This window comes from Spermophilus citellus (genome assembly GCF_964194105.1).
Source record: "Spermophilus citellus genome assembly, chromosome: 3".
NCBI lineage: Eukaryota > Metazoa > Chordata > Mammalia > Rodentia > Sciuridae > Spermophilus > Spermophilus citellus.
The window spans coordinates 82736181-82756040 of NC_138184.1; positions in this window are offsets into that span (position 1 = coordinate 82736181).

The window sequence follows — 19860 nt, forward strand, 5'->3', positions numbered from 1 at the left end:
CAGTGTTTCCAGTTGAGAGAGGCATCCCCTGCCCCATAAAGCATAGGAAGGCTGAGAAAATACCCCAGGAAAGATTTAGATTCAACCTTTCCTTCTAAATTAGTTCATTTTTAATGTTCAGTGGTTTTTTTTTTTTTTTAGACACTTTAGACAAGTGACAAGTTCATGGGTTTTTTTTTTTTTTTTTTGTGTGTGTGTGTGTGTGTGTGTGTGTGTGTGTCCAGGGAAGCACTAGGACATTTTATCTTCATTCTTTCCTGAGAATGGAGATGACAAGGGAAATAAAAGGATTCTGCAGAAAAGTCCAGTGAATGGGCGAATGCCAAGGTCCAAGGATGCTCAACAGCCACCCATAGAACAGTGGGTATGAGGTCAGCCAATCCTGTCTGGTTCCGCCACTGAGGTTATCGTGAAAGCAGATGGGAAAGCCTCCTTGCAGAGCAGGTCTCCCACCTTTCACAGAGAGCAGAGAGAAACCAGAGCCCAGGACCTGGGAGAGCTGGTTCTTCATTGTGCTCTGGACCCATCTCACCGGGACACGGGGGTTGGCTTTGACTGACAGCACTATGCACACATGGAGACCAGAAACCAGGTGTGTCTTAATGACTCTCCCTAAGCTCATGAGTCAAGAATATTTGACATAGTAAACGAGGCCAAGCTCAAGATGTCATTGAGAGGAAAACACAATTAGATGTGGACAAGAGTGTGATGTCCCTGGAGTTCTGAGAACAGGACGTGGTTGGGCATAAAATTGAGCCTCCTGCATCAGTCCTTCCATGCAGATAGGGGTGGACTGGATGCCTGGGCCAGGATTCTAGCTCAGGCTGTGGGAAGAAGACAGTGGAGTTGCCAACTGAGGCCTGAGGGCCCAGCTGGCCAGGCTCCCTGCAGACACAGAAGGCTGGGTCAGTGTTGGCCTCATACCACAGCAGCTGGGATCCCAAAGATACAAGAGGAAGTGCACTCTTCTTGCTTCCTGCGTGCAAATTTCCCCCCTGCTCCTGGATCCAGCACAGCATGTGCCCTTGTGTGTTCACAGGAGCAAAGTCTTAATGTAGAGCTTTGAATAGCCCGGAGCAGGAGGCAAGGGGGAACTGGGATGATGGTCAGCTCCACCTGGCCACAGACAGCTGGACTCTGGCTCTCCCCCACCCTGCCTGCCTGCAAGCAGCCTGTCAAAGTGGGAGGGCAGGTGGTGCCCCCAGCCCTAGGAGGGCCATCTGCTTCCTGTTGAACTGGGAGACTGGGAGATTCAAGACGCTAGAGAAGTCCATCTCCAGCTGCTCCATGGCTTGGGATACAAGCTGAGGGAGTACTGCTCTCTGGTGAAAGAGGGGACTTACTGAACTTTAGTATTGGACAGACTCACATTTGGGAGTGTTGAACAGAGAACAAGAAAGTACACTGGGGTCAAGCCTGCTATGGTGGTGGCAGTAGCCGCAGCACTGGTTGGCTGCAAAGGGGACATCTAGCATGGAAGAGCCTGTAGATCAAAAAAGCAGCCTGAACTTAGCAAAATCAGAGGCGGCACAACACCCTGGTATTGAAAAGTGCTTTTTACTTCTCAATTGGCAAGTGGAGAGTGGAAGTAGAAGCCACATTTAGGCCGCCACCTAGTTCCAGCACATTCCTGGTACTCATCATCTAAGGTGGACATAGACCACGTGTGAAATGGACAGAGCAGATTGTACCCAGGGTATTCGAGTCAGAAAAGACAGGGGAGTGCAACACGCTCTCCCTTTGAGTCTGGCGACTCATGGGATAGGCTAAGGAGGACCGGGAAACGAATCAGGCAGGTATGAGTACACACGGGGGATCCAAGCCTCCCCACACTCTGCTGCCCGTGAATACAAACTCCCTAGGCTTAGTCCCTACCCCATGACGGGGATTCTTGGGAGGCTCCTAAGACCCAGGCTCCCAGCCCAGACTGGCATCTTCCTGGCCCCAGGAGTGGGCAATCTCTTCAGTGATGATACCACCCAATGAAGCCCTTGAGGCCCAGCGAGTTCCAGAAACTGGAACACCCTTCATGGAACTGTGGGAGCCCTACCCTGGGGGTGCATCCATATGGTCTTGTCCAGACAGAATTTCCTTTGACAGTTATTCCATCTTACTGGCAAGAAGGGAAACAGCTATTTCAACCAGCTTTATTTTTGGCCACTCCAGCTACCAGCTCAGCAAGCAACACAAGAAAGTGGCCAATACCACCCAGCCCTTGCTTTCTTGGTACATAGCACTCCCCCGCACCAAAAGAAATAGAACAGTTGGACACAGGCAATGCCGTCTGTTCTTGTGGACTGTTTGAGACTCAGTGGAGACAGATTCATTAAGAATCTTCTTTCCTTAATGCCAGATGCGGTTCCTGGTTATTTATTAGTTTTAGTGCTGGCAACTGCTGCGCCCACCCTTCCCGATTTTGTGCTAATTAGCATCCTAGGTATTGTAGTAGGTGCCAGTATTTAGATGCTGTATTGGACTTTGCTTTCATCATCATCCTTTCCCCTTTTCTGTGAGTGCTAGGGAGGGATCTAAGGAGAAACTAAGTTCACAGGGTAGGGATTCTGAACTAAAGCCACCAAAAGACAGCAGACCTTCTCCAGTTAGCCACACTCCGATGTCAGCTGTACTCTAATACAGATAACAGGTGAGAGAAAACCTCCCACTGACAAGAGCCTCAAGTAGGCACGGCTGGAGAGGTTCTTGGGTCCCACCACTGGACTCCCACTTCTATAGCAAGGATTAACAGAGGCTGTGGATACCACACCTAAAGGGGTCTCCATCTAGATCACTCTAGGACGCTTTAGCAACAAGGCTGTGCGCCCTGCGAAGCCCCACACATGAGAGTGGAAAAGAAATCCATCCCAAGAGATGCAGAAAACCCGTCACAGGACTGTGACATGCACGAGGTAACTGGCTGCCTCCTCAAGGTCGTGATCCACCAGCAACTGACTCTTAAGGTATTTCCATTTCATCCACTTTAGTATTTGAAAGAGAAATGGTCTCTGGCACAGGATCTGAGTGCAAAAATCAATAACGAAATGAATGTTAATAACCAAACAGGAATCTCAAATGAAAAATGGTGCTTAAGCTATCCAGTTGTAGGGCTGGGGATGTGGCTCAAGAGGTAGCGTGCACGCCTGGCATGCATGTGGCCCGGGTTCGATCCTCAGCACCACTTACAAAGATGTTGTGTCTGCTGAAAACTAAAAAATAAACATTAATAAATTCTCTCTCTCTTTCTCTCTTAAAAAAAAAGATATTCAGTTGGAAGTCTAGAATAGACTATGCTGAAGCCAGAATCTCAGTTGGAAGACAAAGTGGCCAGCCTTGAACATTCAGATAGTATTAGAGAATATAAGTATGACCAGAAGATAGAAGTAGTCTGGGACAACAGTAGGAATTTATAAATACGATTTAAGTAATTGGAATTGAGTGTGGAAAGATGCAAGCTAATAGAAAGAACAGCCTCTTCAGGGAAAGAATTTTTAAGCCTCAAGCATGAGATGGCCATCCAGGTACAGGAATCATTCAGAACCCCAGACAAAAAAGATTTAAAAACTCCATGAGACATTGTAGTTTAGGTGTCTCATTGATCCCATCTTTTCAGACATTGAAGAGCCCTTAACCCAATCGAAGAGGACCCAGATGAAGTTAGAAGTGAAAAAGGAGATCGCCACAGATGTTACAAAAATCCAGCGAGTTATGGACTATTTTGAAAGCAGAATAACAAATTGGAAAACCTGGAAGATGTAGATCTTGGGAGGTTTATGCCCAAAGATTTATCAAGAGGAAATAGCCTAAGCAGGGCTAGTAACTAGCAATGTGATACAAGCAGTTATCAAATGCCTTCCAATAAACAGCCCAGGATCAAATGGATTCTCAGCTGAATTCCAGACATTTAAAAAACAAATGCCAATGTCCCTCAAGTTATTCCACAACATAGAAAGTGGGACATTTACAGATCCATTCTAGGAATTCAACATCACTCCATCTACAGCTAGATAAGGAACCATCAAGAACTGCAGACTGATATTCCTCATGAACTCAGATACAAAAATCCTTAATATATTAGCCAGTTGTGTTCAACAGATTAAGATCACACAGCATGACCAGCTTGCTTTAATCCCATGGATGCAGAGATGGTTTAACATGCATGTCAATAGTTTATCATGTTAAGTAGAGTTAAGGACAAAAGTTAGTGATGGAAAGAAAGTCTTTGACAATTCGGCATTCATAATGGAGTCACTGAAGAAAATAGGGATAGGAGCTACCACATCATAAAGATTATGACAAACTCAAGGCCATCATAGTGACTGGGGAAAACAAAGTATTTCCTTTAAAATCTGGAAGGCAAGAAGGTCTACTCTATTCCTGTTCAATATAGTACTAGAAATACTCACCAGATCAACGAGGAGAGGGAAGGAAATACACAGAGTAGGAAAGGAAGCAGATTCAGTTTGCAGGTATGATTCTGTATTCAGAAGATAAAAAAAAAAAAAACTACCAGAAGACTGCTAGAGCTAATGTATTCAGCAAGATATCAGAGATACCTGAGACCCTGTTCATCGTGTTCAAAATTCAACTAAAAAAAAAATGGATCAGAGACTTAGGAATATGACCAGAAACTACCCAAGTCCTAGAAAATGTAGGGTCAGTACTCCAGCACATGGGCAGAGGCACCGAGTTTCCTCAATAGGACCCCTAAAACTCTTGCCATTATTTCCCGAGCTAGCAGCATGCCGTCAAGTTAGAAAACTTCTGCACAGCAACAATGTTGAGAAAATCTTCAGAATGGAAGTCTCTGCTAGTTACTTTTAGGGTACCAGGAATTGAACCCCGAGGTGCCTAACCCCCGAGCCACATCCCCAGCCCTTAGTTTTTGACACAGGATCTCGTTAAGTTGCCCGGGGCCTTGCCAAGTCTCTGAGGCTGGCTTTGAGCTCGAGATCCTCCTGCGTCAGCTCTTACTCTTGTGATGGAGGATTAACATCCTCCATCTATAGAGAACTCAAAACTTCACACCAGAAATAACGACCCAAACAACGGGCCAATGAAGTAGACACTTCTAAATACAAATGATTAGTAAGAAAAAAATGTTCAACATTCTTAGCAGTTAGGGAAATAAGCCCAATTTCTTGTCACTTCAGTTAGAATCTCATTAACAAATGCTGGAGAGAACGGAGAGGAAGGAACACACTGCTGAAGGGATTCTAAGGTAGCCAACTAGTAGTGGAGTCACCGTATGTTCTAGCTGTGCCACTCTTTGGTATTTATCCTCAGGAATTAAGAAAAGTCTTATTATAGCCATACACACATACCCATGTTTATAGTAGCACAATTCACAAGCGACAAATTATGGAATCAGCCTTGGTTTCCATCAATGGATTAAAAAAAAAAGTGATGTCTATACACAATGGACTTTTATTTAGCCATAAAAATATTTGCAGGAATATAGATGGGACTTGAGAACATTATGTTAAGCAAAAAACCCAAACTTGGAAAGTCAAGGGTCATGTTATCTCATGTGGAAGCAAGAGGGGTAAAGGGTATGGGGAGGTCTTGCTTTCAGAGGAAAAAAAAAAAATCAGTGGAGAGGGAAGTTGCAGATACCTGTGGAGTGATTGCTTTTGTCATCTTTTGCACCACTATGACCAAAAGACCTGACAAAGACAATTTTAGAGGAGAGCAAGTTTGAGGGTGGACATGATGGTGGAAGAGGGTGGAGGACGAAAGTGGCTCAGGACAAGGACAGGAAAAAGAGATCTGTTTGACAAAGAGTAAACCTCAGAAGCGCACCCCAAGGACCCACCTCTTCTAGCTACACCCTACCCGCCTACAGTTAGCACTCAGTTAATCCTCATCAGGGCATTCAGATTGGGTGAAGGCTCTTGCAACCCAGTCAATTCCCCATTAGACCTTATGCTCTCTCAGGCTTTTGGGGGAGACCTTACATTCAAACCCTAACATGATATTGGCCAAGTTACATTGCTACATTGCATGCAACAGTGAGTCCCAGAGAGGGGACCACTTCAGAGCACGCCTCCTTCCAGCCAGTCCTGTGAAAAGTTATTCATGCTTCCAGACGCCTTCTCTTTGAGAAGGAAAGGACTTCAACCACTCTCAAGTGGGAGCTTCCTTGCAGCCAAGCCTCCTGGAGGTGGGGGCAACAGGAGTTTCCCTCTGGGTGGGGTTCCCTTGGGATACAGATCATAGGACCTGTGGGATGCGACTTTCAACAACATGAGCTGCAGGTGGAGGTGACCATGCTCCCCCCTTTCAGGGCACAGGATTCTAGATACATAGAACATTCAAGGTTTTCTAATCAGAAGACTTCAATGGTTTGACAGTGGTTAAAGCCAAGGCACTTTGCCAGCAGTATCTCCAGTGGTAGCTTTCCAGTGTTGCTGGTTAAAGATGCTGAGGATGGCTTCCCAGCTGTTAAGTGCTTAACATTGCATTTTAAGCATGTAGCTAAAGGTATTCATGAGCTGTGTTGAGGGGACCATTGTCATGGCATGCAGGTTAGTTTTCTTATAGGATTAAGCTAAAAATTGATCTCCCCTTCATATTCTTGCTGTGTTATGGTCATCTGTAATGGGGTTCATTGTGACATGTTTGTACATGCACAGGAGTGCCTTATTAATTTCATTCTGCCCTTCTCTCCCTTTCCCATCCCTCCTCCTTGCCCCTTGCTCCCCCCATCCTCCACTCCAGTTTCATTTTTTAAAAAACACCTTGATATGGTGGACATCAGAAAGCCACACATTGACTCATCACCTGATGCATTCGGTTTGTTTCAATTGCTGTACCGTGAGCCTCGGAAATCTGTATTTCATTTCTCATGCTGTACCAGTATTGTCCTAAAGCCACTTTCATCAGGAGAATCTTTTTTTTTTTAAATACATACAGCAGACATAATGTTTATTCCATTCTGCTGCCCTTCCTATCCCCCCTACTTCTCCCCTCCCCTCCAATCTAATGTGACACACTTTTTTTTCTTTTTCTCATCACAACATCATACATGTATTCTGTATAACGATGTGTTTCTCCTTTCATTTTTCAACTGGTGAATCTTTAGTCAAATGAGCCATGCCCTGGAAGGAGTGGGAGAATTCAGAAGTTTATTATCCTGATTACTTATGGGTTTGGCATAATCCTCAAATGATATTAAAGAGAAGTTGTTCACGGAAGATTCTTCCATGGTCTGCCCTCCAGTACCATCATTAATGGTCAGAGTTTGAGTGTTATGTGTCCACACCAAAATAAAGCTCAGCTTGGGTTTTGTGCTTTGTTCCTGCAGAAGGTCTTGACATTGTGGCACCATCAATTAAGATGGGCAGAGAAGTTACTGGTGGTGCTGCATTCCATAGGTCTCAAAACGGCCTTCAGAAAACCTAGGACTCTGAGACAGTCATAGTGAGTGAAAAATGGTCAGAAGAGTCCCCTTATGCCTACTTAACCAGTTGGGGGACTAGAAAGTTCTATGGAGGCCACAGACTCAGGAAAGCAGACTGGTTATTGGGCAAGCTGGTCCATACAGACCAGCATTGGTTCTGAAGTGCCAGCCCTTCTGCTTGGTAAGGTCAGATATGCCCAAGGGGACAAGCGGTGCCCCAAGTCTCAGAGCAGAAGCAGACATTCATCCAACATCAATGCAGAGTAGTTCATCTGCGAGTCCTACAAATTGAGCTCCTCCTTAAAGAGGACCCTGGGGCATGCTCCCCTTAGTTGAGCCCGTATCTGTTCTTCGGGGTCCTAGGCTTGGTTTCCTGTCTTGGCAAGTCAGGTAGAAGCCAGCTCTGCCCTTGGGAGCCTCAGCAGCCAGATGCTCAAAGGCCAAGTGAAGGTCTTCACTGGCGCCCCCTGGAGGCCACTGCTTTGTCTTAGGAGGCTTGTGAGTGAAGAGGCAAATGGGGCAATTTGCAAGAAACTTGGTCCTTCTCAGTCTAGTTCTTTGGGAAGGAATTATTCATCGTGCACTCTAATGGGTAGGACGTGGACCCGCCTTAGGCTCTTCATTGGCTCCTGCTGTACAGTGCCAGCGTAACCTAGGACGTGAAATCCACGGTTCCCTTACCATTGGAGGGGAATTTCACTGCCAAGTCCTTCTTAACACAAAGTTTTTATCCCCATGTCCCCTCTCTGGGGACATAAAAAGCTCAGCCCCCACCCTTACCCATAGGGGTGGCTTGTCTTTCAGTAAACATGTACCTCTAAGGGCCACAGGTGCCCTTACTTGTCCTTTAGAAGCACCTGCTTGAAACACAGGAAAAGTCACAGGCTTCATGGGACACTGGGGGTCTGACTGCAGACCCGAGATAAAAGGGAAGCCAGTTTTCCTTCAATGGGGACAGGAAATAGTCTTCAGCTATTGGACATGCTTCCAGGCCGTCTGCCCCTTCCAGTCAGGAAGTCCACGTGGGAGCAGGACAGCCCCGTTGACTTCCTGTCCGCTTGCTGGGAGGATGCCCTTTTGGTCATTTGGTGGCAGATAGCCTGGGCTCCCGAAAAGCTGATACCCACAAGAATGGTCTTCAAGGGCAGCAGAGGAAGTGCCTTGCAAGCCAGAGCCACCAGCTGCACCATAGCCAAGCCCTGGAGGCTGACCTATCCCACGTCGTCCCTTGAAAGGCAGAAGTTATCCCAGTGTTCCAGGGAGCTACAAATGGCCCCCAACCAGCAGACCCAGAAGCATGTGTCACAACACCATGGCCAGCAGGCACTTCGTACCCCTGGAGATGGTCACAGACAGGCTTCCTTCATGGCTCTGATGTTCACATGCACTCATCCAGAGGGACATTTGAGGAACAGGAGTGGGGGTGAGGGAAGTGCCTCTGTACATGCCAGACATGTCAACCCAGCGAGGGGCTTGTTCCCCGTGTTTGGAGACCACACATGAATACAGCATCATCTCATTCTTGTGTTATGAACACATGGGCCACAGAGGAAGAAATAGTTATGTTCCTTCCAAGCAGTAGTTGGGATCCATCTGAAGCCTGCCTTGTCTGTTGACCCTCAGACGGTGACCAGAGAGGGACAACATTAGATCCGGTGGCCAGTCACCTGGCCAGGCACCACACAGCTACAGCCCCTTGGACATGCACTTTCCACAGGGCAGCTTCGGGGGCAGTAGGTACAGAGCTCTCATCCCCGACTGCAGGCTTCATTCTGAGACCATCACCGAAGGCCAGGGCCTTTCCCCCAAGGACATTTCTGGGAAGAGAAAATTCTGGCCCTTCCTGTAGCTATTAAAGGTCACAAGCTTCTCCCACCTGGGACTTATGGCATGGAAATGGGCCCAAACTGAGGCAGAAGATAAAGATCTCCCCAGGATGACAGAAGGAAAGCCAGCCCTTCCTTCAGGTGACCCACTTGGGGAATAAATGCACATTTATATCGACTTCTGAAGTCAAGTGTCTGAGACAAAATTGTTAAGAGTCCTCAGACTTCAACTTTCATGACAGAGAATTCTAGAAGCAGAAGGGAAGCACCCTAGGTACGTCCAGGAGAACCCCAATTCCAAGGCCAGCATCTCGGCAGCAGGGGTGTTGTCTGTGGCCTACCAAGGACCCCAAGGGGAAAAAGGTGATGGAAGATGACATAGCCTTCCGTCCTGAGAGGGCACCAAGGAAGGCCCACTCCTCCCGGCCCCGAGTCTGCTCTGGACCCAGGTACAGAATGCAGAAGGCTACAGTCAAACCAGAGCACCAAGGTGCTACGACCCCAGGGATATACTGGGCTGTTCCCCACCAGTGTCCCTCCAGGAGGACCCGCCACAAGGCCCTTGGGAGGCCAAGGGCAAGATGATCAAGGTGCAGGTGCCCAGAGCAGAACTGTTCCTGGGCCCACTTTGAGATGCAACTGAGGAAAAAACACCACCCTCAGGGACATCTTTCCCAAGAGGCCCTTCTGTCCCCCTCAAAGTTCAGAACATGGGGGATGCAGAGATGGGACCTATTCCTTCAGTCCTGGGCCATCCGACAGTGTCACAGGACGTGAAGGGGGAGTTAGCGGTCCGTCTGACAGAAGTGGAGCTGTGTAGTGTGTCCCGTGACCCCTCCACGAGCCCAGTGGCAGGCACTGAAACCAGATCTCCCTGCCCAGGTTCCAGGAGAGCCACATGGTGGCCCGACATCTTTCTCCACTTCTCTCACAGAAGTCGAGCCAACAGAAAGCCGAGGGACCACCCATCCCACTTATTGACCTAATGAACCTGCACAGGAGGAAGGAGTCCAAGGGCACAGGAGGACCCGGGAGTGGGCTCCTCTGTTCAAGGGTTGTTCCAGACTCAGCTCCTGCTGTACCTGAAGTTTGGCTTTGCAAGGGACCCATAAGAGCCAACTGCAAACTCAGGGTTCCACACAGGGAGGTGGCATGGGGAGGGGCCATTAAAGCTGTCCCCAAGGCTTCTGCCACAGACTGTCAAAAGCTCAAGCCAGGAAGTGAGGAACCTGGGCCCCCTTCTTGCTGGCGAATGAGAACTGGGCGCTGGGCCACATCCTGCCCGGGTGGGCTTGGGTATTAGACATAGAGAAACTGTCATGAAATAACGAGCTGTTTCTACATACACCTCCTAGGTGGTCACCTCCTAGCAATCATTTTTGGAAGAACTCAGGGATTCTTTAGGCAATAGCAGTTCTACACGATTTCACCTTCCTCCTGACAGGGAGAGTTGTTTACCACATGCCAATTTTCTTCTAAAGAAAATCATCTTGAAGACATGGGATTCACAAGAGTCCTCGGTAATTCCTAGGAAACCCAAGACCAGAGCACCTCAGGCCATGTGGCTTTGACATAAACCCCAGGAAGTCTCTCTCCTGGATTTCCTACCCCTCTCCCTCCACTATGAGTGAAGGAGGCAAGAATCTATTTGAAGACTGGACTGCTGGCAACTTCTCCTCCTTGGAGAGGTTAAAGCATCTGCAGTTTTAAGTTCCCTGTGGAAACTGGCAAGAGGACCACCTTTGGTTTGCCTAACCCGCCCCCAGCAGCCCTGCCCTTGACACAGGATGCCACTTCTCACCCACATCTTGTACACGTTCAGGGAGGAAGAGGGAACCCCCTCCTTCAGAAAGGGGGATCTTTCATCAAGCCGAGACCGTCTCTGGCTTAGGCCGATTCCAATTCCTCCCAATTTCAGAGGGATTTCAGAGTCGGTATGAGCCAGTGTTTACTACCCAAATCTGTTTCTGAAAGTCAAAGCAAGTGGCCATGCTTGAGTATAGACAGATCCCTCTAAGAAAGAGGACATCTTGCTCAGGCAATCTTTAGACACTAAAGTAGGTGATTTGACAGGACTCCGTGGCTCTTCTGGCGTAGGAGTGACACTCTAAGCCGTGGGTTTGCAAAGCTACAGAAGGGCCTCAGATGGGCCTGGGTTCCATTCCATAACCCATGCCCTGGCTACTGTCATAGCTCTTGATTCCATGTATCTTTGCATGTTACTTCTGTCTGGTATTGAACTTGTATTTTCAGAATCATTGCTCGAGGCTAGAGGATAATGGATCATTGGCTGTGTTTACATACCCCGTATCCTATTGGATTATTATTCTTTTATACCCGTTCACTCGGGGTTTACCATGAGGGGATGCGGACTTTAAGAGAATCAATTTTGTATCTCTATGGAGATGATTGGTGTTTGTCCTCGATTGCGTGAGATGCATCCCATTCATCGACTCACTCACATATGTCAAACAACCTTGCGTCTGCAGGTCAGAACCAGCTCCATCATGGTGCCAGGACCGTAGATGTGATATTGAACTTTATTGCAAGAATTTGAGGATTTTTGTAATTATGATGGTGTCACTTAGTGACGTGCCTGCTCCCTTCAACACTTGACCCCGGCCAGCTGCATGGCTAGGGGCTCACACCACAGTTCTGCCTATCTCATTGATCTGCTAGTGCCACAGTTTATACCAGTAACCAAGAGGGGGTTTGCCATTGCTCATAAAACACCCTCAGGGCAGTCTCCCCCAGAAGGATGAAGTGATCAGGAAGGTCTATTCTAAGCCACATTGGCTTCCATGTTTTGGCTACACCATATTCAGCCCCTCAGAATCAAAGACCAATAGCAGCCGTGGAAACCACAGCGAATAGAAACTCAATTGAAAGCCACCATCTAGAGGAGCTGGCAGAGCCAAGTTCCAGTATAGCTCCCTTTCGTCCCCTCATGGTCTCCATTCGAGGCCTCATCCCAGTCAACAGTAAAGAGAGCAGGCCTTGGGCAGCACCCACCTCAGGGTGAATTCCGTTTCTTCCACAGTTGGACATCTTTCCAGGTGCTGAACCCTCGGCTTCCCTATATGGAACTTGGAACTCTTCCACGTCAGCCATAAGGAATTAAGGAGGCATTTGAAAGATCCACGGTAAATACCTAATATGTTTCTTGAGTAATGGAAGAAAGTTTTCTTCCAAAAATCCTACTGGATTTACAATAAGATGAGTGGATTTTGTTATGGCCCCAGAGACAGCATTGAGTAGAAGAAACCATGTCTTCAAGAATAACATTACTCTCCATAATTGGAGAGTGGACAGTTCAGGCCAAGTTGGCATCCCCTGCCCCAAGTGATCATCTCCTTTGGGAGGAGCTAGCATGTCCTAGTATAGAGCCCAGATGAATTTGGGCCAAATCCGAGCCGTGTGGCCTGGTCAAATCCCTGCCCCAGCTGGATAAGATTTTGCTATCATGTCCCTCGAGTCCAAAATTAACAATTCAGAACATGTCGTCTTGCAGAATGGTACTTCCACACCAACCTTGGTCAAAAGTTAAGAGTGAACACCCTTGTCTTGTTCCTGATTTTAGAGAAATGCTTTCTATCTCCTCCCATTCAGTCTGATATTGGCTATGTGATTTGTAGATATCCTGTGTTATTTGGGCTTCTTATCATTTTATACCTGTTTATTCAGGGTTTACCACAAAGGGATGCCAAGTTAGAGGCAGCCAATTGTCTGTCTTTAGAGACAATTGTCTGGTGTTTATCCTTGGTTGCATGAAATGCATTGCATTTATCGACTTGTGTATGTTGATCAAAGTTGTATCCTTAGAACAGAACCAACTTGGTCATGGTGCAGGAGATAGAATACTTGAACTTTGAGATAATGAATTCTATTGAGGAGTTTCTCATTTATGTTCATCAAGGACATTCATCTAGTTTGTTGTGTCGGTATCTGGTTTCTTTAGGGCAATACTTGAATTCTCCGACTCATGAAGGCAGTAAGTTCTTCAAAGGTCTGGAAAAGTTCAGCAACTGAATCCATTCAGTACAGGGTGTTTCTCTGGGAAAAGCTTATGACTGCTTCAATGTCATTGCTATTTACTGTTCTAGGCAGGATGTCAACCTAAGTTTGGTAAATCCTGTAAGTCTAGAAATTTGTTCATTTATTCTGGATTTTCCAGTTTGGGAATATTTTGAGAAGTTGTACGCCACTCTCTGGATTTTGGCATTATCTGTAAAAACCTCCCCTCTTGCCAGCTTCCATTGCATTTTTCCTCATACAACTTAAAGGTTTGTCAATTTTGTGTATCTTGTCAAAGAATCAACTCTTTCCTTGGTCCTTTGCATTGTATTTTTAGCCTCTTTCTGATCTTTATTTCTCATCTACCATTTGTTTTTGCTTTGGCTTATTGTTTAAGATCTTAAGATGCGTCATTAGGCTATTTGAGGTCTGTCCTGCTGTGGACACTCACAGCTTTGCAAGTCTTGTTTTACTGTGTCCCAAAGGATCTGGTTGGTCATTTCCAGTTTTCATACAATTCTAGGAATTTCTTGACTTCCATTTCAACGACCCACTGTTTGCTCAAAGCCTATTGCTTGATCCCTTTGTGATCACATATAATTTCCGCAGCTTCTTTTGCTGTTGACTGCCACGATTTTGTTATGGTTTACTAAAAATGCAAGGTATGGTCAGATTTGTGTTGCCAAGACTTGAAATATTTATGGCCTCAAATATGGTCATTAGAGAAAATCCTGCATGTTCATGAGAATCACGTATTCTGCAGTCTTTTCATGAATCATTCTGTAGGGCTGTTAAGTTACAGCAGAGAGCAAGGGGAGACAATGGATCAAATGAGTGGAGAAAGTGTGGTGTGTGTATAGAGTATCATTTAACCACAGAATGAGATGCCATCCGTAGAAAGATGAGGCAGAGATCTTTGTGTTGAGCAAAAATAAGCTAAACTCCTGACAAGTATTCTGTGCTTTCTCTAATGTGGAGTCTCAGATGACATGAAAGGGGATTTTTGGGGGGTGAGGGGAAGGTGAAGGGGACTAGGGAGGAGTGGTAGTCGTGACGTTGTCCACGTGTGCCACAGGTATCTGCCTTTCAGGGGCTCCAAGGCCAAACCTAGGAAAACCACTAGGGTAGCTTATGACCCTGGATCTGATAAGATTCAGGAGAAGGGAGAGGGTCCCCCCAACAGGTCAGGAAACTGCACGTGATTGGAGGTGTTCTGGGGCTACCTGTACTCCCGAGGTACCCTTCTACCTGGAATTCCTCCCTGAACCATGGGAAGGTGAGGATTCAGTTGCTTATCCATATGCTGGATTTGGGTGGTCTGGGTGTACATAAGGTTTGTGCTCACAAGAGATCATCTCCAGAGACAGACGCCGGATCAGACAACTGCCTCCCCCCGCCCAGGACACCTGACCCAACTTCAGACAAGAAGTCTTGGAACTATCCCAAGACTTCCCTCGAGCAGCAGCTCTGTGTTAGGAACCCCTTGGTCCAGAAATCCAGGAAACCAGGCAAATTCCATACCAGAGAGACTTGGTAAGCCTTTTCCACAAACCCCTGGTCAAGTTCAAGGAAAGGCCTGGGCTAGCCTTGAGGTTAAGAACTTCACATCACTGAGGTCCCCAGAACAAGTGCAGAATGGAGGAGGTGACTGGAGTGTCCACATGGCTCTGAGCTCAAGTCAGACAAGGGACTTTCAGATATAGCTTTGGATGCTACAAGTGACAGGGCCAACATCCCCAGTGGCACTTTCACAAGATCTTAAAAATCTGTCAGTCCCTCTGCATACCCTTTCAGTATAGGTATGCATGGTACTGTCAGCAAGCCCACCTGGTCACCCAGGCTATCCCAAGGACTTGGGATGGAGGGCCACATAGACCAAGTTTGGGAAACCCCAACAGATTAAGTCACTTGATTGCACAAGGTGGTGGCCGAAGAGAAACTGCTCTCCCAACTGAACGTCTTCAATTCCTTGAGACCTCTAGTAGAGGCATCAGCCAAGGTACTAGACTATCCACGGACTGGAGTAAGGGACACTCCTCACCATTGACCAGCAGTGCCTAAAGCTCACCTGGAAAGTGAGAGGAAGGACTGTCGGGATGTGGCAAGGAATCCAGGATTGAATTCCCCCTCAGTAGGGCCATCAGTCCCGTTTTAACTACGAGAGTTCCACCTGCTGCGTGGTTTCTTCCAAAAATGTAGATCCTGGGGCAGTGAACACACTCAGTACCCATATGATTCCAAGTGGGACTCTCCAGGGAGGCCACTTGTGGCTTTGAAGCAGGTGAAGTCCAAGGTGACCCTTAGAAACATTGTTGCCAAGAGCAAGGGAGGACATAAGGAATGGTGGGCAACTGGTCTACTTGACAGGGCTCTTGGACAAGCTGAAAGAGCTACAGAAGAAGCAGTTGTTTAGTGTTCAAAACCAATGAGTTTTAGAAGATTGCTTTAGGGGAGTGTTATTATTGCCTGGACTCAGAGAAGGGTTAACGAAGGACTGGGGGAGATCAGGCAAGACATTTAACCTATCAAACATAACACATCCTCTCCAGAGAGGTTTGAGAAAGCACGTGTAGGACGTCATGTGCCATGGTAAAGGCCACTAAAAGCCGGAGGCACAAGCGCCCCTCCAACATTTTCGTGCACCCAGTAACACCCTTCTTGCGAAGGGACTGGGGGGGGGATGTCACTGAGGCTTATTTCCTGCTCACTAGCAGGTTATCCAGAGCTCACACGTGTGCCACAGCAAATGTCTCAGCCTGAGCCCTTTCCCAGGATGTCCAGCCCCTGTACAGCTACAGTGAGGGCAGTGGCATCTCTAGCCAAGGTTCTGTCGTGTGTCACCTTTCAGTCTTAATTCACGTGACCCCTTCCTCAGCACCGCCTGTGTTCTTACGGAAGATCATTCCTAAAGCCACTTTCCCAAGCTTCACCACCAACGCGGACCCGTAGGACCCTAGACCAACTCTGGACAACTCCGCCTGGCCGAGTCGACGGCCCCTTACAAGTATACGAGGTCCTTGACCCCCCAACCCAGTTGAACCAACTCGGCTCAGGACATGCCAAGAGGATTTGGTCACCTCAGTCCTCCCTATATGAGTGTGACCAAACCATTCACTAGGAACTTGAAGGAACAGCCATGAGTGTCACAGCACCAGGCTTCTAAATGCCACCTGATCACCACCTTATCTAGAACCCAAAGCAATGTTGGAAGTACTGGCCCTTCCTGACCAGTACATTCTGCTTTCAAAAGCTGCTTTCTAGGAGAGAGCTTACTATTGAAGACAAATGCCACAGGTACTAGTGCCCAACTGGGCCACAAGAGGGCCACCTGACTAACCTCAGGCCTCCAATGCAAAGGGGCAGCCTCTAAGTCGTAGAGCACAGGTGAAGGATGGCACAAGTTGACACTCTGGTTGCCATGGCAGCTCACAAGGCCACTTGGGCTCTTTGGCCACACAGTGGACAAAGGATCTGTGGCCTTAAGAACCCAGCTGTAGGATGCCTCTAAGAGTTGGGGGAGGGGCGGGAACCTCTGCCCAGGGTGTGTCCTAAAATGGGAGGCAAGATTTTTTCCTCCAAGTCAGGAGCTCTCAATCAGTAAGACAGCTCAGCTGCTGATTAGCACTCCCAAACCAAGATGGGGAAGTAGAGTGCTGTTTCATCCTCTTATGACCCAGCTGAGGGGACAGCAAGGGATCGAGGGTCGTTGAGCACCACAAGATGGAAACTGTCCCTGAATTCAGGGGCCAAATGCACACTCACCTGAAGTTCCAGGCATGTTGTTCATGGCTGGCAGGAGGCAAGACATAAGTGTTTGTATCAAGACAGGTAAAGAAGCTCGCTTCTGTTTACATGTGGGAGAGAAACAAGCCCCCAGCTGGATTTGCAGTCAAGCCTCAGAAGTAGATCTGCTTTGAAGGCATAGGAAGCCACATGGAGAGAGAAAAAGTTCCAGAAAGAAATAGTTCGAGCCACTCCCCACAACATAAAGCATAGGCTGGGGGAACGGAGGACCCCAGAGTGGGGGGACACATGGAAGCCCAGATGTTGCTCCAAGAACGAGACTGTGTGGGTTTGAACTGCCTCCACCTGCTCTTTATGGAGCCCAGACAACAGCACTGGGTACCCAAGCTGAGGAAGGACGCAGGCACGATGCAGCTGGAAAGGCTCCTACTAGCCTCTGCTCAGGTGTCCAGTCCTTACAGGGACCAGGGTTCAGGATCTGAGGCCCATCCGCTCAGATCAGCGGCAGGAGAGTGCGCCCTGTCTCTCCTCTCCGGGCCTCCCCTGTCTGATTGCCCTGGCATTTGACTTTAATCCTCTCTAAGCTGAGGCTAAACAAACACCAGGCTCCCTTTTCTTCTTCAGGGAGAGGGACCCATCTGTGCCTCCTTGACAGCAGGGGAAACAGACTTCTGTCCTCCCGGGTCAGGGAGCAGACACCCCCGAGATGGCCGGCTCTCCAGCCCCTGCCTTCCCATCAGTCCCCAAGCCAGAGGCTGGAGACACTGTCACCTCTCATTAGAGGGGCCCAGTACCCTGGCTGCCCTCCTTAAAAGGGCAGACACTGGATAATCACCTCCACAGGGGGCCGAGAGAGGGGCAGGCGCCCTGGACCAACCAGTCAGGCTCATTAAGGTCAGAGCCAGGGATGTCGCTTGTCCCCATGCACATGAGCAGTCCTGACTAGCTTTGTTCTGGTGCCTATTGTGACCAAGGAATGGGTCCACTCCAGGTGTGGAGAATCCTCCTAAATACTGAGTCACCATAGAAGAGGACAGGAAACAAGAATAAGCATCATGGTTCTCCTCAAAGTGACCTCTCCCAGAACTTAGTTTTGAGATTAATTCCATTTAAGGTTTGTGGCCTGCTCAGCCCAATTGCAACAGGCCTGGAGAAGGTTTTGTCTAGATATGTCTGTCATTTAGGATCATACTGTTCCGGGTCAAAAAACCCAAGAATCATGCAGACAAGCAAGCTTGACATCACGAGCTGGGTTTAGAGGGCACAGCTGACCGCATTGGGTTGTCGGCATCAGGAGTCTGATACAGGCCGGTACTGAACACATACTGAGAAGAAAGGCTCAGAAACCATACACTCACATTCCAAGAGCAGAAGATTCCAGAAAGGAGGTTCTCCATGAACCAAGAACACCACTCAGGCAGCTCGTTAAAACCAAGACGAGGGGATTCCAACATGGCGGCGGGCGCAGAGAGATCAAGTCTCTGACCTCTTCAGCTGTGCGGGCATAGGGAGTCGTAAACAACCTAAATCTGTTTGCTCAGGATCACTAGGAAATGCTGAGCTGACGTGGATCTGGGGCGAACAGTCTGGGCCTCTCAGAACACACACTGAGCCCGGATTGGCTGAATTCAAGCTCGCGTTCGCCTGCTTCCCGCAGACAAACAGCTGTGACTCAGCATTAATCCATCCGGCTGAAACAACTGGTCAGCTCTTCTCATCCTATGGAGGTAAATGCCTACCGAGCCTTCATAAGTAGTGGCCACAGGTTTGAAACGGGGCTTGGGAGAGACAGTAAGGACCCACCCGTTGCATTGGTCGCCCGGCAAAGGGAAACAAACTGTCGCCATTAGCAAGAGACACCACTATGGCAGAGAACTGACGTCATCAGACTGCGGCGGAAGAGATAACTTCATTGAAACCTGCGGCTACAGGTGTGTAATTCCCTAGCCTTCCCTCTCCACACATTGGGGAAACCTTAAGGGCCCCTCCCAGCTCCCCCGTAAGGGCCCCTCCCAGCTCTCCCGTGAGTGTGACAGCCAGCCGGAGGGAATCAGAGGTGGCGCGGGACCCGCTGTGCGGAACTACCACTCCCACCAGGGCTGACTGCACCAGCTACCGGGGGAGTGGCTACCGGAGGGCAAGTAAAATTCGCTGATGATTCTCAGCCCCAAGCTCTACAAACTTAGGGTCTGAGGGAATGGCAAACTGGAAGAGTGTGCCCAGTCGTTCATGAAAACAGGACTCCCGGGAGCAGCAGACCTAGCGTGTAGCCAGTATTGTGATGAGCGGCACCCGTGAGAGGGGCCTGGCTAGAGGAAAAGTGGGAAGTGACTAGACACAAGAGGAGGCCCTAGACACTCAGGATTGGAGACTCGCCCAGTCTGGGAGGAGCTGCTGCACAGTGATTGGTTCCTGCATATTGACAGGAGAAACTTGACCTGGTGGGCACAGCGCCACCTACTGGAAGAGAAGTTAATCAAACTCTAAGACTGCATTTATTAGTTTTTTTTTCTTTTTTTTTTTTGATTTGGGTTTTTCTTTCATTTTCATTTTTCTTTCTTGTTTTTTTAATTTTTTTTACAATTTTTTTAAAATTTTTTTCTTCTAATTTTAATTTTAATTTTTTATTATTATTTTTTAAATTTTTCTTCTTTTTTATTTCCTATTTTTTTCTTCTTTTGTCTTTTCATTTCTTTTCAATGATCTTATCCTCCCTTCCTTGAATTCTACCTGCTTACTCTCATTCTCTTTAGTGACTTCTTCCCTTCCCTTCTAATACCTTTCCTCCCAAGCATCAAATAAATTTATAGGAGTAAACAGTAACTCAGTCAAACAGAACAAGAAGTAACATGAGCAGCTTCAAAAAGCAAGGAAGAAAAG